This window comes from Loxodonta africana, chromosome 22 (genome assembly GCF_030014295.1).
Source record: "Loxodonta africana isolate mLoxAfr1 chromosome 22, mLoxAfr1.hap2, whole genome shotgun sequence".
Lineage (NCBI taxonomy): Eukaryota > Metazoa > Chordata > Mammalia > Proboscidea > Elephantidae > Loxodonta > Loxodonta africana.
This window is the reverse complement of record NC_087363.1, coordinates 27,721,807-27,738,827: the sequence shown is the minus strand read 5'-3', so window position 1 is coordinate 27,738,827 and position 17,021 is coordinate 27,721,807.

Genomic DNA, 17,021 nt, shown 5'->3' with positions numbered 1-17,021 from the left:
TCTGGCATGGCCATGACTGAGTAGCTAGGCCAGTCTCCTTCAAGAATGACACCGTCAATGGATATTGGTGATGGTTGCATAACGTGATTGATATAATCGGTCTCACTGAATTGTACATGTGAAAAAACATTGAGATGGAAAACGTTGTGTTATCTATATTTTTACAATTATAAAAAATTTTAAAATAAGAAAGAATGCTGCTGTAAAAAGCATCCTTGGCCACAGATCTAAGCCCTGCCTTCAATTAGCTTTATCAGCAATGATAGTGTGATACCTTAAGGGTACACACTTCCAGACTGTGTGGCTTCAAATCCCAGTCTCAGTACCAGCCTGCTGTGTGATCTTAGGCAAGTCACCTAACCTCTCTGTGCCTCCGTTTCTTCACCTATGAACTCAGGATAAATATATTTACCTCAGGGTTGTTATATCAAATGGGATAGCATGCATAAAGCACTGAGCACAGCACCTGGCACTTAGTGAGGTCTACAGTTTTATCTCTGTTTCCTGAGTCATTTTTCGGGAATGAAAAAGACTTGGAGACACTAAATAGATGGGTTGCTAGTGGTGGAATGACAGGCGGCGGCAGTAGGTAGATGAGGAGGGATATTTTCTGTAGCAAATCACGGTCTCCATTCAGACTAGCCTGACTTGCTTCTCCATGTTGCTGACCCCGGCTGGAGGTGGAGAGGAGAAGGGAAGCAAGTGATTCCTCCTCAGGCCCAGCCAGCCCGGCCTCTTGCGTCAAAATGGTGGCCAGAATATTCAGAAACAGTGGAGTTCATAAAAGAGATCTACATAAACGGAAAAACTTTCCATGCTCCTGGATTGGAAGATTTAACATAGTAAAAATGTCAGTACTACCCAAAGCTATCTATAGATATAACGCAATCCTGATCCAAATCCCGACAACATTCTTTAATGAAATGGAAAATCTAATCTCCAACTTTATACGGAAAGGAAGGAGGCCTAGAATAGCTAAAGCAAAACTGAAGAAGAACAAAGTAGGAGGCCTCCCATTTCCCAGTTTCGGAACTTACTATACAGCTGTGGTAATCAAAATAGCCTTGTACTGGTTCAACGACAAACACCTACACCAACAGAATACAATTGAAAACTCAGAAGGAAATTCATCCATCTACAAGCAGCTGATTTTGAACAAAGGGTCAAAGTCCATTGAGAAGAAGCAGTCTCTTTAACAAATGGTGCTGGCAAAACTGGATATCCATACACAGAAACATTCATCCGGATCCATGCCTCACACGACACACAAAAATGTACTCAAAATGGCTCAAAGACCTAAATGTTAAAGCTAAAACTACAAAGTTCCTGGAAGATAGCATCGGGTGAAAACTAGGTGACCTATCTTTGGCATAAATGGCCTGTCAAACAAAATTAAAAATGCATGAATGATGGAAGGTAAATTAGATAACTAGGGCCTCCTAAAAATTAAATACTTATGCTCACCAAAATACCTTACCAAGAGAGTAAAAAGAGAACCTACAGGCTAGGAAAAAATCTTTGGCAAAGACATATCTGATAGGGTTCTAATCTCTAAGTATACAGAAAACTTCAAAAACTCAAAAACAAAAAGACAAAAATCTAATTAAAAAATGGGCAAAGGACATGAACAGACACTTCACCAAAGACAACATTCAGGTGGCTAACAAATACATGAAAAGATGCTCATGATCTTTAGCCATTAGAGAGATATGAATCAAAACTTCAACGGGATACCATCTCACTCCTGCAAAAATGGCAATAATCGAAAAAACAGAAAACAATAAATGCCAGCGAGGTTGTGGGGGGATTGGAACTCTTACACATAGTTGGTGGGATTATAAAATGGTAAAACCATTATGAAAAACAGTATGGTGCTTCCTCAAAAAGCTAGAAATAGAAATACCTTATGATCCAGCAATCCCACTCTTAGGTATATATCGTAGAGATATAAGAGCAGTAACACGAATAGACATTTGCACACCTGTGTTCATTGAGGCATTATTCACAATAGCAAAAAGATGGAAACAACCTAAGTGCCCATCAATGGATGAAAGGATAAACAAATTGTCATACATACATACAAGGGAATACTAGGCAACTAGAAAGAATAATGAGGAGTCCACAAAACATATCATGGATGAATCTGGAAGATATTATGCCAAATGAAATAATTCAATCAGAAAATACTGTATGGTCCCACTATTATAAAAACTCAAGGACATATATATACACAGAAAGCAAAGTTCTTTTTTGGTTACCAGGGATGGGAGAGAGAAGAAGGAAGAATCACCTTCTAGATAGTAGACACTTGTTACTTTTGATGATGGGAAATACAATCCCAAATATGGGTGAAGTCAGCACAACTTGACCAAGGTAAATAAAGACACTAAGAATTACACAAGAAAAAGGGACAATTTCGGTAAATGCTATAACATATACAATTTTGCAACTGTGCTAAAAACAACCAAAAAATATGTGTGTGGTTACATAGGTAGATATGGATGCATTTATGTCTATAAAAAGGCATACATGAGTAAATGCACGTGCACTTGTAGGTCATTCTGTAGGCTTATATATATATATATGTATATATATATATACACACATGTTTGTATGAGCTGCATATATATCCACATATATAACAAACCACATGGGAGGCACAGTTAAGGAGGCTTCCTAGACGTATCCAAATAACTCAAGGGATCGAAGGATTCATTTACTGGGCTAAAAGGCTTGGGACCATAGTTTCGGGAGACGACTGAGTCAATTGGCATAACATAGTTCACAAAGATAATGTTCTAGATCCTAATTTGATGAGTAGCACCTGAGGTCTTAATAGCTTTTTTTTTTTTTTAATTTTTATTGTGCTTTAAGTGAAAGTTTATAAATCAAGTCAGTCTCTCATACAAAAATTTATATATGCCTTACTATATACTCCTAGTTGCTCTCCCCCTAATGAGACAGCACACTCCTTTTCTCCACTCTCTATTTTCATGTCCATTCAGCCAGCTTCTGACCACCTCTGCCCTCTCACCTCCCCTCCAGACAGGAGCTGCCCACATAGTCTTATGTATCTACTTGATCCAAGAAGATCACTCTTCACCAGTATCATATTCTATCCCATACTCTAGTCCAATCCCTGCCTGAAGAGCTGGCTTTGGGAATGGTTCCTGTCTTGGGCTAACAGAAGGTCTGGGAACCACGACCGCCAGGTCTTTCTAGTCTCAGTCAGACCATTAAGTCTGGTGTTTTTAGGAGAATTTGAGGTCTGCATCCCACTGCTCTCCTGCTCCCTCAGGGGTTCTCTGTTGTGTTCCCTGTCAGGGCAGTCATTGGTTGTAGCTGGGAACCAGCTAGTTCTTCTGGTCTCAGGCTGATGTAGTCTCTGGTTTATGTGGCCCTTTCTTATCTCTTTGGGGGGTCTTAAAAGCTTTTGAATGGCTATCTAAGATACAGCTATTGGTCTCTACTCATATGGAGCAAAAGACAATAAGGAAATCAAAGGCTTAAAGAAGAATCTAGTCCATGGGACTGCTAGACCACATGAACCACAGCCTCTTCCATCCTGAGACCAGAAGAACTAGATGGTGCCCGGCTACCACTACTAACTGTTCTTACTAGGGACACAATAGAAGGTCCCAGATAGATGAGAGAAAAATGTAGAACAAAACTCAAATTTCTGAAAAAGGCCAGGCCTACTGGGCCGTTAGAGACCTAAGGAACCCCTAAGACTATTGCCCTAAGATAACCTTTGAACCTGGAATTGAAGCAATTTCTGCAGGTCACCTTTCAGCCAAATAATAGATTGGCTTATCAAATAAACAATATCACCCATGAGTAATGTGCTCCCTTAAACAATTACCTATATGAGACCAAATGGTCGACATTTACTCAAAAGCAAAGATGAGAAGGCAAGGAGAGGAAGGGAAACTAGATCAACGGAAACAGAGCAAACAGAATGGAAATAATGAGAATGCTGACACATTGTAAAAATTTTAACTAATGGCATGGAACAATATGTATAAATGTTGTTAAACCTGTTGCCGTCGAGTTGATTCCAACTCATAGCAATCGTACAAGATAGAGTAGAACTGCCCCATAAGTTTTCCAAGGATGTTATATTTACAGAAGCATCTCTCTCCTGTGGAGTAGCAGGTGGATTTGAACCGCTGACCTTTTGGTTAGCAGCTGAGTGCTTTAACCACTGTGCCACCAGAGCTCCTTAAAATTGTTAAAGGAGAACCTAATTTGCTGTGTAAACTTTCACCTAAAACATAGTAAGATATTACGAAAAAAAGAGAGAGAAGAAAAAGCAGTGGAGTTCAGGCCCCAGGAGCCTGGCTTGTCTGTCATGTGCAGTGCCCTCCATGGGGCTTTCTGTCCATGCCATGCTCTCCCCTCAGTTCTCACCTCCTCTCCTTATTACTCAGGACACCTACTTCGTATTCATTTTCTCCATGAATTCATGTTCTGTCCAATTTAATTGCTCTGTCACCAAAGATTAGTCCTGACATAAGAGAGAGATGTCTGGAAGATACTGACTCTGCTACTTCTTATCTCCCCTCCCAGGGCCTGAGCGTTTTCAGCAGCTTTGCTCCGAAGACTTGCCAAGGAGCCAGAAAGGCACATTTCAGCCTGTGAGCTACCGAGGCTCCCCGGTGCCGTCCTGTTCGGGCCATGGTCATGGTGTCGCTGCACCAACAGTGCTGGCACTGAAAACCAGGCCTGCCGGGGGTCTCGGGTCCACACTAGCAGGACCAGTCCCCAGCAAGGGGCTGCCAGGCTGCATCAGCCCCACCCTTCTGAGCCTCGAAGAGGCAGAAAAACGTTGGAGAGGCAGGCTTTCTTTGGAGGGTGTAATCACGAAAAACTCACCCTAGGTGAAAAAAAAAAAAAGCTTCATCAAAAGTTCATCAAGGTCTTTCTGGCTGTTGAAAAATGGCCAAAGTTCCTCACTTTTCCTCACTCCCTTCTTCTTTCCCTTCCCTCCCCATTTCCATTCCTTCTCTCCTCATCCCTATCCCTCTCTCTCTTCTCTTCTTAATTGCAATTTCTAAGGGCTTCTGCCACTGCTAGCCTGTCGATGGGGCTAGGCAAGGATGGGGGTGGGAGGCAGGGTGGGGTTGGGGTTTCTCAGCTACCTGTCAGCCTGGGGGCAGAGGCAGTGGTTGGGGAAACGGACTTCACTTCTTCAAACCATTTACCAGATGACCTCTTCAGTGAACCAAATTCTTTTTCCATGTGTAAGATAAAGTAATTTTCCAGGGCACAGTAAGTACCCACATTTATGATTGCCAATGGTGACTACGAAGCTCTTTGCTACTTTTCAAGTCTTGATCTCTTCTTTTTTTTTTTTTTTTTTGATCTGCAGATGTCGCTCTTTATTTTATTTTTGTACAAATGATGACATACTATCATCTAGTTCTGCCCCTTGGTGAACTTCTTCAACAGAGTGAGAATCTCGGTTATTTTTTCAAGCCTGTACAGAGGAAGCAACCTCAGTTGTTTTTAATGGTGCTTCGCATTTTCAGTGTTTCACACTCTCTCTGCTCTGCAAGATGGCCCCAGGCCTGTAGAGCTACGGGCCCCAGGCCACTGTGTGAGTCAGAGTTGGGCAGGAAGCAGCTGGCATTTCAAACGTGGGGACTGGGGAGTGTAACATGGAGGCGCTGTTTACAAAAGAATTTAAAATGGAAATGAGTCAGGGGTGAGGGAGGGGGCTGGTGATCTCCCTGGGGCCAGCACCATCTAGATGAACTGCTGACTTTGCTCAGTCCTCAAAAGGCTGTGTGACTTGCCCCAGGTCAGAGGCAAACCTGTCAGAGAGCCAGGTGCCCTGAGTCCTAATTAGGGAGTCCAAATCACAGGGTTTGCTTTGATTATCAAAGAAAAAACAAACAAACAAACAAAAACCCAAAACAAAGCAAAAATACCCTTGGTTATTTAAATTCCACTCATAAGTGTAGTAAAGAGTTTTTAAATTAATCTTTTCCACAATCAAGACCAATTAGTCAACTCCTCTTTTATGAGTTTCTATAATTTTCGTATTTACCCAACTTACAAATGGCTTTTTAAGTCATAACTTGCAAATTTATTCATGGCAAATGTTTTTAAGAGCAAAGAATTGGAATCAGTTAAAGTGTCCCAAATAGGATAATGGGAAGTAAAAGAGGATTTATGCACTCCAGGGGAAGTTATGCATTTCCTAAACTTAATGTTTATGAAGAGTTGGCAACAAAATGGAAAATGCTCAGCTGTTACGTTCAAGGAAAATCAGGATCTTCAATTAATTTAGAGGATCGTCCTGATAATGTTAACTCACACATGCACTGGAACAAAAGAAAACACCCTAAAACTCATGTAAAGAAAAACAGATTGGAAAGAAATACACCAACATGTTAATGACAATGATAACCTTGGCAGGGGGAGGAGGGTGCGGTTTGTACCCACTTCTTTCAACTTTTCCAAATTTCCTGCACTGATCACCTATTACTTTCATAACCCCAACAGCACCCGCTACAACCATCGCAATTCAAAATCAAAGGAAGTCACTGAGGCCATTTGATAATGTATACTCAGAGCCGTACACATACTCATGACTTCTGACGCAGTCTTTTCTCTTTTGGGAAAGTAGAGGCAATTCTACTCTTGGAAAAAGTTCTAGACAGGGAAATGGTCACTGCAGGGAAGAACTGGAAACCACTTAAATGCCCAACAGTGGAGAAAAGACTAAACAAATGTGGCTCGGCCACCCAATGGAGCGCTATGTATTTATTAAGAAAGAAAATGAGGACAAAAGCCTATGGTGTGGCATTAAATGGCAAACTCAGGGTTCACAGTTAAATGCACAGCACGACTATAACGGGTTAAACAAAATGCTCTAGGTTGTGGAATATCTACGCAAGGAAGATGAGCAGGAGGGTTCTTATTAGCAGGGCTAGGTGGTGGGATTGTAGGTCATTTTTTCCCCCTTTTCTTGATAGCCTAACATTTGTTGTCATGTACTTATCTTGCTTTCATAATTAAGAAAACATGGAAAGTGCTTGTTCATCTGAGAAGTTGCTTCCAAACCACCTGCCCCTCAAACCACAGCCCAGCAGGAAAGGCTGGTGGACAGCAAACTCCGCTGCTGGCAGGAGAACAAGAGGAAGGATTATTGAATGAGGGACTGATCAAGTCTGAGTAATTAACTCCAGTGGTGAGTAAGCCGTGAATAGGTAAAAAGGAACCCTGGTGGTACAGTGGTTAAACACTTGGCCACTAGCCAAAAGCTTAGTGATTCAAACCCACCAGCAGCTCAGTGGGAAAAAGATGTGGTAGTCTGCTTCCATAAAGATTTATAGCCTTGGAAACCCTATGGGGCCGTTCTACTCTGTCCTGTACGATCACTATGAGTCAGAATCGACTCAATGGCCATGAGTTTTGGGTTTTTTGGTTTTTATGTAAGAGGAATAAGTCCCTAGGTGGTGCAAATGGTTTACTTTTGACTACTAATCTGAAGGTTGGTGGTTCGAACCCACCCAGAGGCACCATGGAAGAAAAGCCTGGCCACCTGTTCCCACAAATATTATAGCCAAGAAACCCTTTGGAGTTCAGTTCTACTCTATAACACATGGGGTCGCCCTGAGTTGGAATGAACCTGATGCCAATGGTTTTTTTTTTTCCGTTTTCTTTTTTTTAGGCAAAATGAAATTGCTGTGGCCCTGCAGGGGTCAAGGCCGGGAGTGGGGAGATAAGGAAATCACTCTTTGTTGGTCAACAGACCAGTTCTGGGGTAGACGAACGTCTAATCCCTCCAATCCAGGTACAGGTCAGGGAGAGGAGAACTGTTGTTGCCGATTCCCAGGCTGAGGCACCGCTTGGACTAGGACCCTGGAGAGCTGAGTTCTGGGGTCAGGCCTGCCAATCCTTAACTAAAGTTGCTGGTACTGACCGGTGGGCTTTGAGGCTCCTTTAGCCCCTCCTGTCTGTGATCTGGTGCTGCTCTTTGCTCCTGAAACACTCTTCCTCATCCTCCAGGGTGAGGCCCAGATGCTCTCACCTCTGTGAGGCTGGCTGCTCATCCCTGGGTGGTGCATACGAAGGACTTGACTACAAACCAAAGGTTAGTGACTCGGATCCACCAAGCAGTGCCTCGGAAGAAACACCTAATGATGTGCTTCTGTAAAGAGTACTGCTAAGAAAACCCTATGGAACAGCTCTACTCTGCAACACATGGGGGCAGGGGCTGCTTATCCGTGTACCTGTGTGTCCACAGCACGGTGCTTGAAACTCACGTCATAACCGAGTTTGTTCCATTTGAAAGCAGAGTGAACAACCGACAAAGCTAAGGAACATTTAGAATGTGCCAGACACTGCTGGGCTACATGTTGTCAACAGCTGCGTCAAAGGTCTGTGCTCTGAGGTCCTGACCTCTCTTTCCATAGGGAGAATGTTTTCACTACTGTCTTTCAGGGCCACCCCTGAATGTGGCTGTGGTCAGTTTTCAGCGCTCCATCCCAAACTGGGCCGACCCATTCATGAAGCAAGTGGAGCCTTTTTTCACTGTGGCCGTTGGTGTGGGCTGAGGGAGGAGTCCTGATGCCATAGTGGGCAGATGACATGGGAGGGTCTGGGCCACCTGCTTGGACCTCTGACCCTGCTTGGGCCCAGTCTTGAATGTGCCATTTCCACTGTAGGATGGTTTGCTGCCTGCCTGACCTGGTGCCTCGGGGGCTCTGACAGAGCCCAGCTCAGGATGGCAGCGTTGGGTGCACAGTCACTTTAAGCCCCATGGCCAGGCACTCCATCTTGCCGGATGGTGATTTTCAAAAAGCAGATAATTCCCCACCGTGGATGGCCTGGCCTTGGTCCAGATACCTAGGTGTCTACCTTTTGATTCTCTTACTGAGACTTGTTAAAAACTCCCAAATGATGTCTTTTCTGACCACAGATACCTCTAACATCTAACATGTAACACCGCGCAGTTCCTAGGGCCCATGTGGCCAGGCCATTAGCACTGCAGCCTGGTTCTGCAGCAGAGCTCTCTCCTGCTCAGGCCACCCAAAGCTGGCCCCACTCATGTCACTTATCACAGATGTGTACTGCTGCCCATCACAAGTGAAAGTCTGTGGTTTCTCATCCCCTTCTCTGGTAAGGATGAAAAAAAAGAAAATGAATTTGCCAGATAATTGGGTGCATACTATATACATGGAGCCCTGGTGGCACAGTGGTTAAGAGCTCGGCTGCTAACCAAGAGGCTGGCAGTTTGAATCCACCAGCCACTCTTCGGAAACCCTATGGGGTAGTTCTACTCTATCCTAAAGGGTTGCTACAAATCGGAATTGACTCGACAGCAATGGATGGATTTTACCACGTATATTCTTTCTTTTTTTTTTTTATTCCAAAACCAAACCAGTTAAGTCGACTCCGACTCATGGTGACCTCGTGTGGGTCAGAGTGGAACTATGCTCCACATGGTTGTCAATAGCTTGCTTTTCTGAAGTAGATTGTCAGGCCTTTCTTCCAAGGTGCTTCTGATTAGATTTGCACTTCCAACCTTCTAGTTAGCAGTTGAACACATTAACCATTTACAACACCCAGGGACTCCACCGTGTACATTAATTCTTATTAATCTGCTCTAGCAATGATACCATATCTGGCAACAGCAATCAGGGCTCCTACTTGGTTAAGCTGCAGTAGTTCACTGTCATCCTCCAGGACCAGTCTGGCTCTTGTAGGGGACCACCATCTTTGCAAGGAGCCCTGGTGGCACAATAGTTAAGCACTCGGCTGTTAACTGAAAGGTCAGCTGTTCGAACCCACCAGCAGCTCTGCAGGAGAAAAGACCTGGAGATCTGCTCCCATAAAGATTTCAGCCTAGGAAACCCTAGGGGACAGTGCTACCCTGTCCTATAGGGTCACTGTAAGTCCACGGCACACAACTACTACAATGACTTTCTTTGCAACTGAAGACTTTCTTTGCATCTTTTAAGATTCTAAGGATGGCTCTAGTCTCCACCATTCCCTTAGGGCTGTGATATCTGCCATCCCCCAGGATGTAATATGGGCAGGGGGTAGTTTCAGGGACTTCCATTTGGCCTTTTCCCTGATGGTAGCTCTCATCCCTCAGGCCAAGGAACCAATGTGGGGATTTTTCCCCCAAGTATATCCATTTGTGTTACTTATTTAGGGAGTGGGGAAATGACCACCAGTTGGCTCCATGGATGGATCATGTGGAGCTGGACCAGGGCCAGGAATCCATTTATTACCTCAGAGGTTGTTGTTAAGGTCAAATAAGATAACATGAGAGGAAGATTTCTAACAAGCAATACGAGGCAGTTGCTATTTATGCATTCAAAAACCATTTATTGATCATTTGCTAAGTGTTGGGCACTGTGCCAGGTGTTGGGGCGTTCACAAAGGCGTACAACATGATTCCTATGGGGTAAAAACGTTATGCTCCTAAACCTGGGATGAGCATCTCTGCATAGGTGCTGAACAGATAGTGTCTCAGTTTGCTAGTGCTGTTGTAACAGAAATACAAGTGGGTGACTTCAAAAAACAGGAATTTATTTTCTCACAGTTTAAGAACCTAGAAGTCCAAATTCAGGGTGCCAGCTCTAGGGGAAGGCTCTCTCTCTCTCTCTCTGTCAGCCCTGGGGGAAGATCTTTACCCCTTTTAGCTTCTGTTCCTTGGTTCCTTGGCGATCTGCACATGGCATCTATCTTTCCCCAACTTGTGTTTGCTTCTGTGTCTAATCTGCCCTTTTGATGTCTCAAAAGTCATTAGATTTAAGACATGCGCTACGATGATGTAGTCTCATTAACATAACAAAACCCTCTTCCCAAATGGAATTCCATTTAGAGGTGTAGGGGTTAGGATCCCAACACATATTTTGGGGGGACACAGTTCAACCCATAACAAACCAAACCAAACCCACTGCCCTCGAGTCGATTCCGACTCATAGAGACCCTATAGGACAGAGTAGAACTGCCCTGTAGAGTTTCCAAGGAACGCCTGGAGAATTCCAACTGCCAACCTCTTGGTTAACGGCCACAGCACTTAACCACTACACCACCAGGGTTTCCCCAATCCATAACAGACAGTATAAACCAACCAAACCAAACCCAGTGCCTTCGAGTCGATTCTGACTCATAGCGACCCTATAGGACAGAGTAGAACTGCCCCATAGAGTTTCCAAGGAGCACCTGGTGGATTCGAACTGCCGGCCCTTTGGTTAGCAGCCGTAACACCTAACCACTATGCCACCAGGGTTTCCTAACAGACGGTATACACTTGCACAATTGAGGAAGAGAGACACATTTAATAGTTGGCAGAGCTCAAGCTAGGGAGGAAAACCCAGCCACGTGAGTAGCCCTAGGGCTCAACATGAAGATCCTGTGGCTCCAGACCAGTGGGCAAAAATGAATGCTGCCAAAAAGCCACCTGGGAGCTCTTCCTGGAAGGGGTGCATTCTAGTGGGAGTGTCCAGACCTTGGAACCAACCACTCGTGGGTTGGCATACTGGCACTTCCATTAATGGACTGTACACCTTGAGCAGATTACCACATCTCAGTTTCCTCATCTATAAAATGGATATAATAACACTTGCTTTGCAGGGTTATTGTAAGGTGTAAGTGAGCCACTATAAAACTTGTAAGTGCCTGGCACAGTTTCAGATACTTCCTGAATGGAAGATCTTATTTTATTGGATTTTTTTCAAGAACTTTTCACTCTGTTTTTCCATGGGGTTTATTGCCTTTAGAACTGACGGAGCTTTGGCCAAGCTCAGAATCGACTTTATGGGACCGTATCAAAGTTGGAGCCTCCAGGCACTTGATTTTCCAGATTGCTGGAAGGGCTCCCTGCCTCCAAATGCATCACCCCTTCTGGACTGCAAGTGCTTGAAATTCCACCATCAGAGAGTCATTCCTGTGCGTCTTTTTCATCCCCTTGGAGCCCCTGTTTGTTACTAACACCTCCTATTTGTGTGGTACTTGCTTTATACTGTCCAAAGCCCTTGCTGGTCCTTCCAGCAACCTTAGGAATTAAACTGGAGCTTCTCCCAAAGTCATTTAACTGGAAAGAAAGAGGAGCTGGGATTGGAACTCAATAGTCCCCGTGAAGCGGTTCTCAGAGGGAGGCAGTCTGAGTTCCTAAGTCCAATACGATGCAGCTCACAAACCACGTGCTATCATCACTCTATGTGTGAGGTACATGTAAGTTAACCCACTTCAATCAAAAAGCACCTATTTGTTAAGAACCTATTCTGTCTCCAGTCCCCCATTTATATCATATCCACCCTAGTATCTCCAGACCTCAGAACATTAAAAACCAGCTGTTATTGAGTTGATTCTGACATAAGGTGACCCCTCAGAGCTTTAAATGGGAATATGCATGTCTATAGGGTCGCTGGACAATACAAACGCTCAAGCACTTGGCTACTAACCAAAAGGTTGGTGATTTGAATCCAACCAGAGGTGTCTTGGTATCTGCTTCTGAAAGCCTTGAAAACCCTGTGGATCCCATTCTATGTCAGAATCGACTCAACAGCAACCGGTTGGTTATATACATGAGAGAGTTTGTTCGTTATGTACCAGGCCCCCTGCCAAGTTCTTTCCATAGAATTTATCTTATTTAATCCTAACAACAGCCTTCTGAGGTATTTCTGGATCCATTTCACAGGTAAGATCATCAAGGTGAGGTTGAATAACTTGCCCGTGTTCATACATTTGTTCAGCAGTAGAGCCTGGAATGGAGGTGATGTAATTTCAAAGCTTGATCCCAAAAAATCCCCTAACCACTATACTGCACTGCCATCCATATCAAAAACCTGAAGGAAATGCTGACAGAGTGAAGCAAGAACAGAGTATTTCAGGCAAGAGAGGAATCGCTCCAGCCAAAGCCTGGAGGGGTGAAGCAACTCTGCAGGAACACGAAGTGTGGGAGAGGTCTCGGGAGTCCGGGAGAGAGTGGACCGGAATTGTCTGGGGGAACCCAGTGAGGGAGAAAGTTCAGCTCCTCCCCCAGACATTTCTAGAACCACTTAGGGCACTGCCTCCAGCTGGGGACCTCTCCCCAGGGAGTCTGCAAGCTGGGACTCTGGCTTCATTTGACAGGGCACTTCTCCGCCCCACCAGGGGCGCAGGGACAGTGTTCAGGTGTCTGCCATCACCACCTGGTATCGTTTTACTCCAGGCTCGGCTGACAGGGAGCAGGCTGCAGAGTTGCCTCTGGCACCCTGCCTGGGATGTTCTTCTTTGGAATGTACGTGATCTTCTCGTGGTAACCAGATAAACGGGTCTGTGTTCCTGGGTTAAAAAAACAAACAAGTAGAAACATCTCCCAGCCAGCCTGGAGCAGGAGGCAGCACGGTGCTTTGTGCTGCCAGGGACGTGGCTTTGGAGTAACAGATCTGAGGCCGAATCCCAACCCCACCACTCAGCTTTGCTGTGTGCTTTGGCTGGTCTCTTACCTCCTGTACACCCACTGTCTTCCACTGGGACTTGGCACACCAACTATTCCTGTTGACGACTGGCTTCAAGGACGAAAGATAGAGGGCACAGTTGTCTTCAAATCATGCATCCAGTAACAGTAACTCTTGCCATGGCTGTGGTCGGGACCACGCTTTGGAAGTTCTACACATTGTACTTCCCAGCCTTAGGTCAGAGTTTCCCAGAACCTGGGCCAAGGATTTGGGCATAAGCAATTTGTTAAAGGAGTGTACCCTGGAGGACCCAGTAAGGGTGTCAGGAGAGCAGGCTAGGGAAGGGAAGGAGCCCAGGAAGGAGGACATTTCGGGTGAAGTCGCATCCTCGGCCTGGGGGGAAGCTCTCTGGAGTAGATTACACTTCTGGGTTTGTCTCACCTGTAGGCAAAGGACCTGGGGTTTGTCCTCCCGTATCAGCCAGTTACGGACCAGGACGTCCCGCTTCCCCTGGGTGGTGTAGATGGTTTAGCTCTCAGCTGTTAACTGTACTGTTGGGAGTTCACACCCACCAAGAGGTGACTCGTGAGAAAGGTCTGGTGAACTCTTCCTGATAGGTTACAACCACGAAAGCCCTGTGAAGCACAGCTTTCCTCGGCCACACAGGGGATTGCCGTGATGCAACAGCAACTGCCTTGGTTTTGGTTTTTTCCCTGCTGTCCTTATGGGCGAGGTAGCTGAGTCCCCAGGGCAACCCTCAGAGCAGCAAAGTGCAGAAGCTGGAGCAGGATGCTGTCTTAGTCATTTAGGGCAGTGGTTTTTTTTTTTTTTTATAACAGAAATATCACAAGTGGATGGCTTTAAAAAGAGAAATTTATTTTCTCACAGTCTAGTAGGTAGAAGTCCAAATTCAGGGCGTCAGCTCCAGAGGAAGGCTTTCCCTCTCTGTCGGCTCTAGAGGAAGGTCTTTCTCACCAATCTTCCCCTGGACTAGGAGCTTCTCTGAGCAGGAACCCTGGGTCCAAAGGACGCACTCTGTTTCGGGTGCTTCTTTCTTGGAGGTATGAGGTTCCTCCTCTCTGCTTGCTTCCCTTTCCTTTTATCTCTTGAGAGATAAAAGGTGGTGCAGGCCACACCCCAGGGAAACTCCCTTTACGTTGGAGCAGGGATGTGATCTGGTAAGGATGTTACAATCCCAACCTAATTCTCCTTAACATAAAATTATGATTCCACCTTAATCCTCTCTAACATAAAATTCCAGTCACAAAATAGATCACAACCACACACTACGAGGAATCACGGCCCAGCCGAACTGATATACACATTTTTGGGAGGACATAATTCAGTCCATGACAGATGCCCAGAGCAGGTAAAAGGGTTCAGGAGATCTAGGAGGGGCACCCCTAACTGGAGGAACTTGAATGCCCTGACTTAGACACTAAGGGCCTTCCCCAAGCCCAGGCAGCTGGGACTAGGCCCCAACACTTTGTAGAGAAGAAAGTCGACAAGCTCTTAACTTTTAAGTTTGAAATCCTTTTTCACGTATAAACAGAAGATGCTTAGAAGGAAATATGATCCAGTTTCTTTCCGCCAAGAAAACTGGCCTCTCAGGAGCATCCCCCACCACCCCACCCTCAGGGTATCCTAAAAAAATAAATAAATAAACAAACCAGAATCCATTGCTGTCTAGTTAATTCTGACTCATAGCGACCCTATAGGACAGAGTAGAATTGTCCTGTAGGGTTTCCAAGGATGTAATCTTTGTGGAAGCAGATTGCCACATGTTTTTCCCTCGGAGTGGCTGGTGAGTTCGGACCACCAACATTTCAGTTAGCAGTGGAGCACTTAAGCACTGTGCCACCAAGGCTCCTGGTCAGGGTATCCTAATTGGGAGGATTGACTCCAAGCTGGAGCTATTGCCAAGGTGTGAGCATCAGACAATGGCTCCCCTCTGCTGTTTAGGGGAGCTGATTTGCAGAGGGTTCAGGTATCTTACCCAAGGTCGTGGAGCTGGTAAGTAGGGCTGAGATTTGAACTTGTAACTGCAGTGCTTGTATTTGTTGTATCTATTACTGCATAATAAATGACTTACAAATTTAGTGGCTTAAAACAGCAAACATTTATTACCTCATAGTTTCTGTGGGTCAGGAATTCGGGAGCAGCATAGCTGGGTGGCTGTGGCTCAGGGTCTCTTGTGAGGTTACACTCAACTTTTGGCCCAGGCTGCAGTTATCTGAAGGCTTGACTGGGGCTGGGGGATCCAATACCAAGCAGGCTCACTGACACAGCTGATAACTGGACACCTCAAGTCCTTGCTGGCTGTTGGCAAGAGACCTCAATTCCTCACCACTGGGCTCTTCATAGGGCTGCTTGAGCATACCCACAATATGGCAGCTGGTTTCCCCCAGAGTAAGTGATTCAAGAGGGAAAACCTTTTTTTGTTCTGATCTTGGACTTTACACATAATCACTTCTGACACATTCTGTTTGTTAGTGGCAAGTCAGTAAGAACACACCATACTTAAGGGAAGGGGAATTAATTTTGAAGAGAGAAGTATTAAAGAGTTTAGGGATGCATTTTACAACCACTACAACGCTGTGCAACTGCTCCCCACCTTAAAGGCGTCCTTGACCCCCTGACTAAGGGCCTCCTGTCTGCCTTCTAGTGGTGTAGTGGTTAAGAACTATGGCTGGTAATCAAAAGTTTGGCACTTCGAGTCCACCAGGTGCTCCTTACAGACTCTACTCTGCTCTATAGTGTTGCTATGAGTAGAAATCGACTAGATAGCAATGTTTTTTTTTTGTTTGTTTTTTTGTCTGCCTCCCAGGAATGGTTAAAGTGTTCATCTGCTAACCAAAAGGTCAGCAGTTCAAACCTACCAGCCGCTCCGTGGAAGAAAGATGTGGCAGCCGGCTTCCTTAAAGATTACAACCTTGGAAACCCTGTGGGGGCAGTTCTACTCTGTCCTATAGGGTCGCTATGAATCGGAATTGACTAGATGGCAACAGGTTTGGTTTTTTGGTTTGGTCTGCTTTCCATGGGGCTCTCTCCCACTCTCTAGCTACAGATCCCTTCCCCAGGCCTAGAACATGGCTACTTCTGCCTCCAAATCTCTTCTTTGCTTCTCTAGCCCTCTTGGCTCCATCTTCCCAAAAGTGGGCTGGAAGATACTCTGAAACCTGTGAGACTTGGCCCCTCAGGATTGCATATTTGCAAGAAAGGGGTTCAGTGTGGGCATATCCACCAAGCAGCGCTTGCGGTGTCTTTGCAAGGCTGAGGCGGCATGTCCTGACCACAAGAGTCGTAAAAATGGGAGGATCCAGACACAGCGAGAGACTCGAAACTGTGCAGAGGCTGATCCAGTCAGCACACATGCAACCTGCAATCTGAGGATTGAGGACTCATCACCCCGCTTATCTTCCCAATTTACTTGTGAGGCAGGAGGGGAAACTGAGGCAGGCATGTTTTTTCTTGACCTCTTTTCAAGAGCTGGGCCTAGTGTATGGGTGTCCAATGGCAGCTGCTGCTGACCTTTCTGTCACTCTGGGCTTGGTATTAGGGTGTGGCAGCTGTGAGGATGGCCTCACAGACCTCTAACTACAGGGCACAGAA